Source organism: Rhinolophus sinicus, linkage group LG06 (assembly GCF_036562045.2).
Source record: "Rhinolophus sinicus isolate RSC01 linkage group LG06, ASM3656204v1, whole genome shotgun sequence".
NCBI classification, from domain to species: Eukaryota; Metazoa; Chordata; class Mammalia; order Chiroptera; family Rhinolophidae; genus Rhinolophus; species Rhinolophus sinicus.
Window position 1 is genome coordinate 32368170 of NC_133756.1, and position 10738 is coordinate 32378907.

A 10738-nucleotide genomic window follows, 5' to 3' on the forward strand; every position below is an offset into this window, starting at 1 on the left:
AATTCAGAAGTGAGATGGTTGTCATGGGGATGTGTCTTAACATGTTTATTTGAATAGAAAAATGTAGTCAGATCTTTCCTGACACAGAAAAAATCTGATTTGGTCGGCTGGTTTGACAGGGATGGCTGACTTTGCCAGTTAGATGTTAGGTAGATATTTCCCATAACTCAAATGAACTAAAAATACAGGACTAAGATTTTTGAATAAAATGCATTTAAATCACTTGATTTAAGAGAGAAAAATTCCTTGCCAAAACTTTTATTACCCAAGGTATTTTGAAATTAATAATGTTTTCATTTGCTAATCCTTTTTGAACATATCAGGTTAATCAAAATACCTCTAGGGGGAAAAGTAATAGGCATGATTTAACAATCATTTGAAAATTATTGAGAAAGCCTTTTTGATAAACTTCCCAGATATCCAGAAAGCGAATGACTCTCACGACTAGATAGCAAACCCTTTTGTAAGTTAGGTGCTTATAATTCTCTGCTTGCAACAGAATGGAGGGAAGAATCAAGTTTCAGCTAACAGATGACTAAAAAGTAGATTTTAATGACAGATCACTCCATGATTTTTGGAATATACCTTGGAAGGAGTTCAAAGAATTAAATGATATTGCTGCAACAAAACTCCTTCTATTCCCAACTTCTGACTTATGTGAACAAGTTTTCTCAACACTTATATCTACAAAAACAGAAAATACAGTGGAATTAATGCGGAACTCTATCTCAGTCTAGCAATAACATTCACATGAACCAATTTTTCAAATTATAATTTATCTTAGTAAAAGAGGCATTTATAATACTATTTTATTTAATAATTTTGATAAAAAAGTAATGCATTATTCATTTTGATCATTAGTGTATGACTAACAATTATAATGATAATTCCTAGAATTGAGGGTTTTTTTTGAACAATTGTAACAGGTGTGAGGTGATGTCTCATTGTGCTTTTGATTTGCATTTCTCTGATGATTAGTGATGTTGAGCACCTTTTCATGTGTCTGTTTTCCATCTGTATATTTTCTTTGGAAAAATGTCTATTCAGATCCTCTGCCCATTTTTTAATCAGATTTTTTTGCTATTGTAAAATTGAGTTATTAACAAAGAAAAGTTTAAAGTCACAGGAAATTACAAAAATTTATATGTGTGTGTGTATATATATATATATATATATATATATATATATATATACAAGGTGTGATCAAACAATACAGTGAATGTCTAAATAAAAAAATTATTACAGTAAAAGACACATTGCCATGTATTCTCCTCGAATATTCCCCCCTCACTTCAAACACACTTATCCCATCGTTCTTACCACTTTCTGAAGCAGTTCTGGAAGTCCTGTTTCGTGAGTGTCTTTACTTCCACCTCCATCGTGACAACGCTCCGTGTCACTCATCCCTTCTGGCACAGGGCAATTTCTGTCAAATACAAACATTGCAGTGTGTCCTCATCCACCTTATTCACTGGATCTGGCACCGTGTAATTTCTGGCTCTTCCCCAAAGTCAAAATGTGAAGCAGCCACAACAGTGCAACTACAGACATTCACGAAAGAGGGCTTCCAGAACTGCTTCAGAAAGTGGCAAGAACAATGTGATAAGTGTGTTCGAAGCAAGGGGGAGTATTTTGAGGGGGATTAATGACAATGTGTATTTTACTGAAATAATTTTTTTTATTTAAACATTCACTGCATTTTTTTATCACACCTCGTATATGTGAAAAGAATTCCTCGCCCGCTCCACCCATTCCTTTTCCTCCTGTGTTTCCTGGCTCAGTGAGGGGTGCCATTTTCCCTTAGTCATGAAAGCCAGAAACCTGAACATCATCCTTACTTCTTTTTCTTCCCCTACATCTAATGAATTTATACTATTTCTTAGGTAATTCTTATATTCATCTCTTCTCTCTTTCTCCCCTGCCACTGTCTCACCTAGAGTATTGTTAACATATTTTTCATTAGTTTACCCGATATTAGACTCAATCCATTCTACTCTAGTGCCTGCAAGGAGGACAAATTTATCTCTCTAAAATTCAGAATCAATCACAACACTTCTATAGTTGTATAACTCAATGATTCTCCATTCCCTTAAAATAAAATCTAAATAGTTAGGACTATATAAAAATGTTTTTGTGATCCGGCTCCTGCTTTTTCTATCCTTACTCCTTTACTCTTTAACCTCTAGTAGTAACTCAAAGCCTTTTTCTTCCTCGATACCCCACATCCTTGATGCTAATCCCTTTGCCTGATATATATATATATATATATATATATATATATATATATGTGTGTGTGCTTTTGTCCCCTTACCAGACACGTCTTCAAAATCTAACCTCAGGAATTATGAGTTTCTCTGGAAAGGCTCCTTTGTCTCCCTCAGACAGATGTAAGTGATTTCCCCTTTTCTTTTTCTCTTACGCATTTATGCAGTGCTTACCACATCCCTGGCACTCTGCTAGTCTAGCTGAGCTGTTAGTTCTTCATCCATATCCCTTGACCCCTCCTGTGAGGTCACCAGCAGATAGTTCCTATGCATGAGAATGGCTTCCTGTGTCTTTCTGTTTGAGGGGTGCCTCAGTAGCAGCCTACTACCAATGAAGAACAAGCTGGTGGACTAATATCCTGGGACAATGCTGAGGTGTGTTCTACATCATCATTCAGAGGGTCCTTGTAAGAATGAGCCTCAATTGCCCACAGAGGTGACCCTCTAACTCACGTGTAGTGTGTTGGCTTCCTTCCCTTTCCTTTTTCACTTTTCCTCTCCCTCACCATGCTCTCCAGGATCACCTCTCAAAGAAACAACTTGTACCCTAATCCTTTTCTCAGGATCTGGGAGAATCCCAAGCTAGGAAAGTCAGATTCTGGGGATATAATGATGAGTTTCATATAAACCTTCATTATATTTATTATATTGCATGCAAATAGTAATGTAAGCTACAGAAGGATCACAAGCATCTAGAACAGTGCTTGAATGAGAGTGTTGAATGAACAGCAGTAATAGTTAACATTTATTGAGTGCTTACTATGTGCTTGATGTATGATTTTTTCAGAAAGCATTTAATCATCAAAAAAAACATATGAAATAGGTATTATTATTGTTCTCCTTACAGATGTGTGGGAATTAGCGTTAACCAATGGATTCAAATCACCCAGTTTGTAAATGGTGGACCTATTTCAGATTAAGTTCCCTTTGACACTAGAACCCATTCTTTCAAATTTTTTGTTTTGTCTTATTTTTGTTGTTGTTATATGTCTGACTCCCACATTAAATTTTTGCATCCCCTATACCTAGCTTACAACCTGAAATATAGTAGGAACTCAGTAATTTTTGTTGAATGAATAAAATGAAAAGTGGCTTATTTATACATACTTACGTTGAGGAAGAAAGGAAAGTGATGTTTTCTGGAGCCATTAGGAGAAAAGCCTTGACTATAGCCCAACATATTGTCTCCTTTAAGACAAGGCATCCTTGGGAGACTCCCATTTAACTCTCCTGACAGTTTTGACAACCAACTCAACCTGGATTCCATTTGGCTAGCATTGGAGCTGCCTTCCTTGCTGAATTCTTTTTCCATCTAAGAACTTAACCCATAGCTTTTTCTTTCATTTAAAGTGTTCCTGGCAGAGGCATTTAAACCACTTCTGACCTGAATTCCTTGTACCTGATAATTTGTAAGTCAATGAAAACAGGGACTTTTTTGACCATCATTGTGTCCTCAGCTCTGACTCTGCCTGGTATTCAGGAGGTACTCAATAATTATTGTTACTGAATAAATGAAGAACTATAGAGTGGGAATTGTCTAGTTTCCAGTGATTATCCATGAAAGACTATAAAAACTGTCTTTGGGGTTTTATATCAGTATGAGTGAATACTTACTGTGTTTGCCAAAAAAGGAACTTCAATTTTAGGTTATATGAAATTTTAGCAAAAAGAATGTTAGTCCTTCAACCACGATGTGGAAAAGCATAACTTTTCAATTTTTCTATAAATAAAATTAGTATTTATTATGAGCCTACTGTGGGCAACAGAATATCCAACTCAAACTGACTTAAACAATAAAGAATTTATTGGCTAATGTAAGAGGAAGTCCAAAAGTAGGGAAGAATTCAGGGTTGGTTTAGAGGCTGCATTATGTCATCCAGAACTAAGTTCTTTTTATCTTTCTGCTCTGTCACCCACACCACTGGCTTCAAACTAGTGCTGGTCCCCCTCATAACTGTAGGGTGGTGATCAACAATGGTTGGACTCCAACAACATCTTGTTTAAAAGAAAGATTGATTGGCTTCCATTGATTAGGATGAACCTTCCCAGAAACTTCCATAAAATTGCTTTTACTCATAATCCCTCAGAATTTGGTCACTGATCTATTCTTGAATTAATTAGGGTAACGGATAATTAAAATACTCTTGGACCAATCAGGTATCAAGGCCAGTTACCCAAGATTCATTGCTGGTACTCAATGGCCGAGAGTGAAGGAATAGATTCAGGGGGATTAATCACAATGTCCAACCAAAAATGTTTATTTTGCTAAGTGAGTAAAAACTTAATCGCAATCAATTCAGCGTCTCTGCTTTACCCCAGATTTGGTGGCGAGTAGGATTTTGGAAGTGCCATAACATTGAGGATGCATCCCAGTCTGGTTGTCACCCATCCACATTAGCATTCACTGAGACAATGTTGTTTACATTTGGTTTTTAGTCACAGGTGACTTGTCACTGTACCTGACTACTGGGATCCTCTTGTTTTGATTCTCTCTCCTTTCTCTTGCATCAGTCTCTTGAGTAAATGGAATTACTCTGCTGAGGTATATGGGGAACCATGTGAAGTTTTATCATGTCTACCTGTCTGGTCAGGGATTTTAAACTCAAATGCTTAGGGGCAAGTCAATATAGTAGACCAGGTGTAAGATAACAGGGAGTGAAGGCTAGAGAACCTAGAGAACCTCTGCTCAAAGTTATTCAAAATCAGATTGTTTACGAATCCTGTGATCGCCAAACAAGACCTGCTTGTAGACCAGATTCAGTCTGTAATGTACTTCACTCTGGGGTCTGGCCACTTCTCTAGATGCTACCTGGGAAAGAGGACACAAGCCCCCCGCATTTCCCCGCATTTCGATCTTTCCAACCTATCTTCTGTGTCTTTCATCTCCCATGCGGGGATCAGTTGTGGGAAGTAAACGGGAGTGCAGGTCCCTTTTTTTTTCCAAGGAACAATTTCCAGTTAAATTCTCCTTATATTTCCCCTCTCCCTATCCCAGGGGACTTTTCCTAGTCTAGGGTATGGGGTGTAAAAAGCCTTCAACAATTTGCAGACTCCCAAATCAATTATATTATCCAAGCACAGGCATTTTTTCCACTTCTAGGAGCCCAGCCCAAAACTCAAAGCCAAGAAAAGACTCTTGGTTTCTCTCTTTTGCTGCATTATTTCTTCATAAGGCAATGGGCATAAAATTCCTTAACTGGAAGGAAGAGGGAGAAGAACCATGGGTTGAAATATGGAGAGGTATTATCCTATTATAAGATAAATATAATCAGGAAACTGCTCATCAGACTACATTAGGAATGTCTTATGTGTTGCTTTGTATCTCATCTGAGAAGGAACATATTCATCCAAAGGAGACTCAGAGGATGAAAGGATTTTGAATCACATTATATGATTATAATCAATAAGAGTTCTGTATATCATTCAGCATCTAACACTGAGGCTGTAACAGTCAGATAGGCTAGCGTATGCTGTGATAACAAATGACCTCAAAAAATCGTGGTGGCTTACAACAATAAAAATATATTTCTTGCTCATGTTACATGTCTATCATGGTTTGGTCTCTTCTATGGAGATAGAGTCATTTTTATTTTGGGACTTAAGACATTTTTATTTTGGAACTCAAGACCATTGTGGCAAAAAAGAAAGCGACAAGGGCAGCCCTTGCTCTTAAAGCTTCTGTTTTCATTTGCCAATGTTAGTCACATGGCTACTCCTGAGATAATAGGGTGAGGAGGGCTATTTCATGAAGGGAACTCCGAATATTTCATGGGCAGAAATTCTGTACCATCCTCTTTAGCGATCCTCTGTGGATCATCTAAGAACCCCCAAGGGTTTGCATAGTTCAAAATGAAGTCTTGTTGATAGCATAGTAATATTTGATACACATTAGCTATTATTGTATCTTATTAAAAAGGGAGAATTCTTTCTATATGTTACCTACCTACAAATCTTTTGAGGATGAACTTTCTGGTATTTCTTATTTAAGCAGCAGAAGATACATTGCTGTCCTAATCTCCAGCAGGATACCATGATACCCAAAGAACAGCTAATTCAGAATATTTAGCACAAAGAAGAGAAGCTTCCAGTGGGACAAGATGGGTGTTTCCAAATATACAAAAGTCTTTATATGAAAACAAATTACACAAACCAATAACGTGAGCACGCTCAGAAGACAACTTTGGTAGTAGAATAATACATTTGTCTGGCATGGCTTAATTCTCCCAAGAATCTGTCTTTAGTGCCCTGAAGTATATGACCTTTGTTGAAGACCCAATAATAACAAAATTTACGATTATATAGTGCTTATTACATGCCAGGCATTGTTCCAACCCTTTATGTATGCTAATTCACTTAAGTTTGCAACAACTCTATGAGGTAGAAACTACTACTATTCTCCGTTTTTTAGGTAGAAAAAATGAAGCACAGATTAAGGAACTGCTAAAGTCACACGCATCTCGTAAGTGGTAAAGCCAAGAGTTGAATTTGTGAATCTGTCTCTAGACTTCATCTTCTTAACCCTTGTGCTAAAGTGCCTCTCTATAGTTGGGATTCACTTATTTAGTCAGTTTGCTTTACAACTGTTCAGTGCATTTCTGATCTTGATCCTGCTGTGGGTCTTCTGTGCCACTCTCCAACAAGACACACCTTTTAAATTATACTCGCTGTGTACACTTTTGGTTTGTCTCTGAGAATGACTTGTCTGTAATGAACCCTCAGGCCAATAAGATCTATGACCTGGGCTGGGGATCTGGAGCCAAGTTTGGAACTGGTGTTATAGAGAGGTGGTGGTGGTGGCGGGGGAGGATAGCTGGACCTTGACCCTGGCGGTGGTAGGCTGGCCTGTGGTCACGGGGTGAAGAACAAAGTGGGAACGCCATTTGAGAGCCAGGTCGACAGTGAGCCGAGCCTCACATCAAAGGGGTCTGGCAGCAAGACCAACACCTGGGACACAGCAATAATTTGGCAGCAGGATGACCTGGCTGACAGATGACCTGGCAGGTTCAGGAGGGAAGACGGAAGTTAAAACCTGTGGACATGCCTGAGAGGGAGGGCTGAGTAGAAAGGACCTCTCATAGGACCCTGGTTGTCTCACCTGGCTGCTGAGGTAGCTAAGCCAGTCTGGACATGAGTAACCTTTTCCTTCCTGTTAGTATTTCTCTGTACACCAGCAATCTTATGCAGAACCTTCTTGACAGGCTTAAAACCTTCTTTACTCAAGTACTGGGGAGACTGGGTAGAGTTTAGTGTTACGTGCTTTGACCCTGATGCCTGGGATTAAATCCCAGCCCTGCTACTTACTGGCTCCATCACACTGGGTGATAAATTACCCAACCTCTTAGTATCTTAGTTTCTTCATCTGTAAAATAAAAAAGATAACAACAGTGTTACTCCAGAGGTCTCTGAATCAGCATAGCACAGGGATTAAAGAAAATGGGCTCTGGGCCAGCCCGGTGGCTCAGGTGGTTGGAACGCCATGCTCTTAATGCCAAGGTCACTCGGTTTGATTCCCACGTGGGCCAGTGAGCTGTGCCCTCTACAGCTACGATTGTGAACAAGGGCTCTCCCTGGAGCTGGGCTGCCGTGAGCAGCCAGAGGTTGGCTTGAGCTGCCTACCGTGTGCTGCTAGGAGCGGTCAGTGGCCAGAAACCGACTGACTGCCTCAGCTGGAGAGGAGGGGACTGCAAGGCTCATAACACCAGCATGGGCCAGGGAGCTGTGTCCTACACAACTAGGCTGAGAAACAACGGCTTGAACCTGAGTAGGTAGGGAAGGTGGAAGAAGGGGTGGGGTGGGAAGAAAATGGGCTCCAGAATCAGGATGCTTAATTTATGTCCTTAATCTTCTACTTATGTCTATGGGACCTCAGGCAAGTTACAAGATGTCTTGCTTCAGTTTTAAGGTCTATAAAGTAAGAACTAATATTACATATAACAATCTAATCTAACATTACAATAATAAATTATATGTATTCACATATATGTGTATATATATATATATATATATATATATATATATATGTATATGTATATATGGAGAGAGAGAGAGAGAGAACTGGCCTGCACATAGCAGACACTCAATAAATGTTAATTATAATCTTTGCTGCTAGCTTTGCGCAGTGGCCGTATCGTAGCCAATGAGGTTTATCTGAGTCGCGATTATTGCTAATAATTTTTGCTACCTTTATCAGAAGACCAAACTTAGAAGACTTCCACAAGACTTCCCCTTTACCCACTCAACTTCCTTTACCCACCCAGCCTTGATGAGCTAGTCTTGAGCAGAAGAAACTCAGTTCAGTTTTAGTCCCTTCATCCAGTTGGAGCAGGAAGAAAGCTGCACTTTTCCTGGCAGTTAATTTTGCATTGGGAAAGACACACCCAAAGACACCTGATCTCCAGACATGCCTATTGACTCAAGGCAACTTCTAGAAGGAATTCTGTATTGATTGTGGTTAGGAAGGTGAGGGGAAGGGTGTACAGTCTTGTCCATCCCCACTAAGAGTTGCACAAATCAGAGCAAAGTTCCAAGCAAGATATCATTCTACCATCACATTTGGAGGGGAGAGCATAACAAATTGTTACTTTGCTTTCTAGTGTTTCCTGGTGAAAAGATCGAGGGTGGAAGTTCAATGTCTTCATCTCCTGAGAGAGCACCTCTATCTTAGACTATTTTTCCAGTAGTGTTTTGTAGTCTGTTGCTCATGGAGAATAATGGGTTATACCAGGTAAACACAAAGAATGTTGATTCCTTTCCTCCCGGTTCTCTTTTTAACTGCTTGGGGAAATTTTTTTTTTGTCTGAGAGAGGAGGCTTGTAAAATAAATGCTGTTGCCTCTTTTCAATAACTGTTAAGATGTTATAGGTTAATAATCAGGTGGGCTAGTAAAATTTAGGGATAAGATGATTCTTTCACTTATAGAAACACACTATTGTCACAAATAATGCCATGTTATTCCTTTACCATTTGTTCTTTTTTTAAAAAAATTTGTTTAAGTGTGTTTTTCCAGGATCCATCAGCTCCAAGTCAAATAGTTGTTTCAATCTAGTTGTGGAGGGCACAGCTCACAGTGGCCCATGTGGGGATCGAACTGGCAACTTTATTGTGAAGAGTACCGTGCTCTAACCAACTGAGCCGGTTGCCCCTACCATTTGTTCTTCTTTCAATGAAATCTTTTGGTTTCTTGAGTATTTAGTGAGTGCCTACAGGGAGAAAGGAGCTCGGCACACTGGAACAGATACCTTGTTTCTTCTTCCCATTATTTTCCAGCTTTCTTTTCTGAATCTTGGCATGTCCAAGTCCCTAGCCTTTCTTCTGTCTATCCAGAGACGCTTCACAGAGGGCAAAGAGAGAAATAACTTTTCTACTCGTTTGTTCAGCAGAGTCAGTCATTCAATAATATTTGTTCTCCGTGTCTGGCTGTACCTGGCTGAATAGAGGCCATGATAAAAAAGATAAAGCCACTATGTTCAAAGACGCTACCTTTTCCATCAAATGCTACAGAAGTAAGCCTAAAAATACATAGAAAGCCAGTGACCAAGAGGTGATAGTTAGAAGAACGGGGGTTTCACTTTTGAAGTGTGGTCAGTGTCATATCTGTGGCCTGTGGATGGGGTGATCACATCATTAAAAAAAATGCTGTGAGTTAAATTGCATTTCAAAGGTACACTTTGAGATATATTAGAGTATGTGACATGCATCACTGATGATGCAAGAGATAATTTGATGGGGTGCTAGAGATGATTCTAGGAGGTACATGAACCTGGCTTTAGATAATATTAAACTGAATATTAAAAAAGTATACCCTTTCTAATTTATTTTGAGCTATGCAATTACAGATGAACAGAAAGTCTCAGTTAGATGCTGTATGCCTTAAACACCACTCTAACACTTGATAAACAACCCCCCTAACTTTTGTGGGGTTTTTTACATTTTTTTAATGAGTTTCATGTGTGCAAAGCATCGTAACACTTAGATGTTTACATCTCTCACAAAATGATCACCACCCCCCTCCAGTCTACTACCACCTTAACTTTTGTTTAACACACATTTTAAACTCAGAAACTCAATGGGTAGAAAGTCAGTAGATTCCAGCTGCAATATGGTAACCTTATTTTATTTTTTTCATATTCATTTTAGTGTATCCTGTTATTTGTGGTTAGTGAGTTATACATAGTTTCTTTTTCAAATGAATTATTTAAACAAATTGAATCAATATAAAGAAACATGATAAGCAGTTAAGAGCCCAGGTGAGACAAGGTTATGGCAAAATTGTGAAAGTAGTAGGGAAATGACAGAAATTTAATCAACAAAAGCACGTGCTCAGAAGGAGATAATCTGGGTTTAAGTCCATGCTGCACCACTTGCTAACTCTGTGACCTTGGGCAGTCCACCTAACCTTTCAGAACCTTAGTTTTCTCATCTGTAAGATAGGAATGAGAACATTACCTTCTCTGCAAGCTTAACAGAGTACTAAT

General features: G+C 38.8%; 1 pseudogene; it reads left to right on the plus strand.

Annotated features, from left to right (window-relative positions):
* Positions 1-8371: 8371 nt before the first annotated feature.
* LOC141572621 (U4 spliceosomal RNA) lies at positions 8372-8435 on the plus strand (annotated as a pseudogene).
* Positions 8436-10738: the final 2303 nt, after the last annotated feature.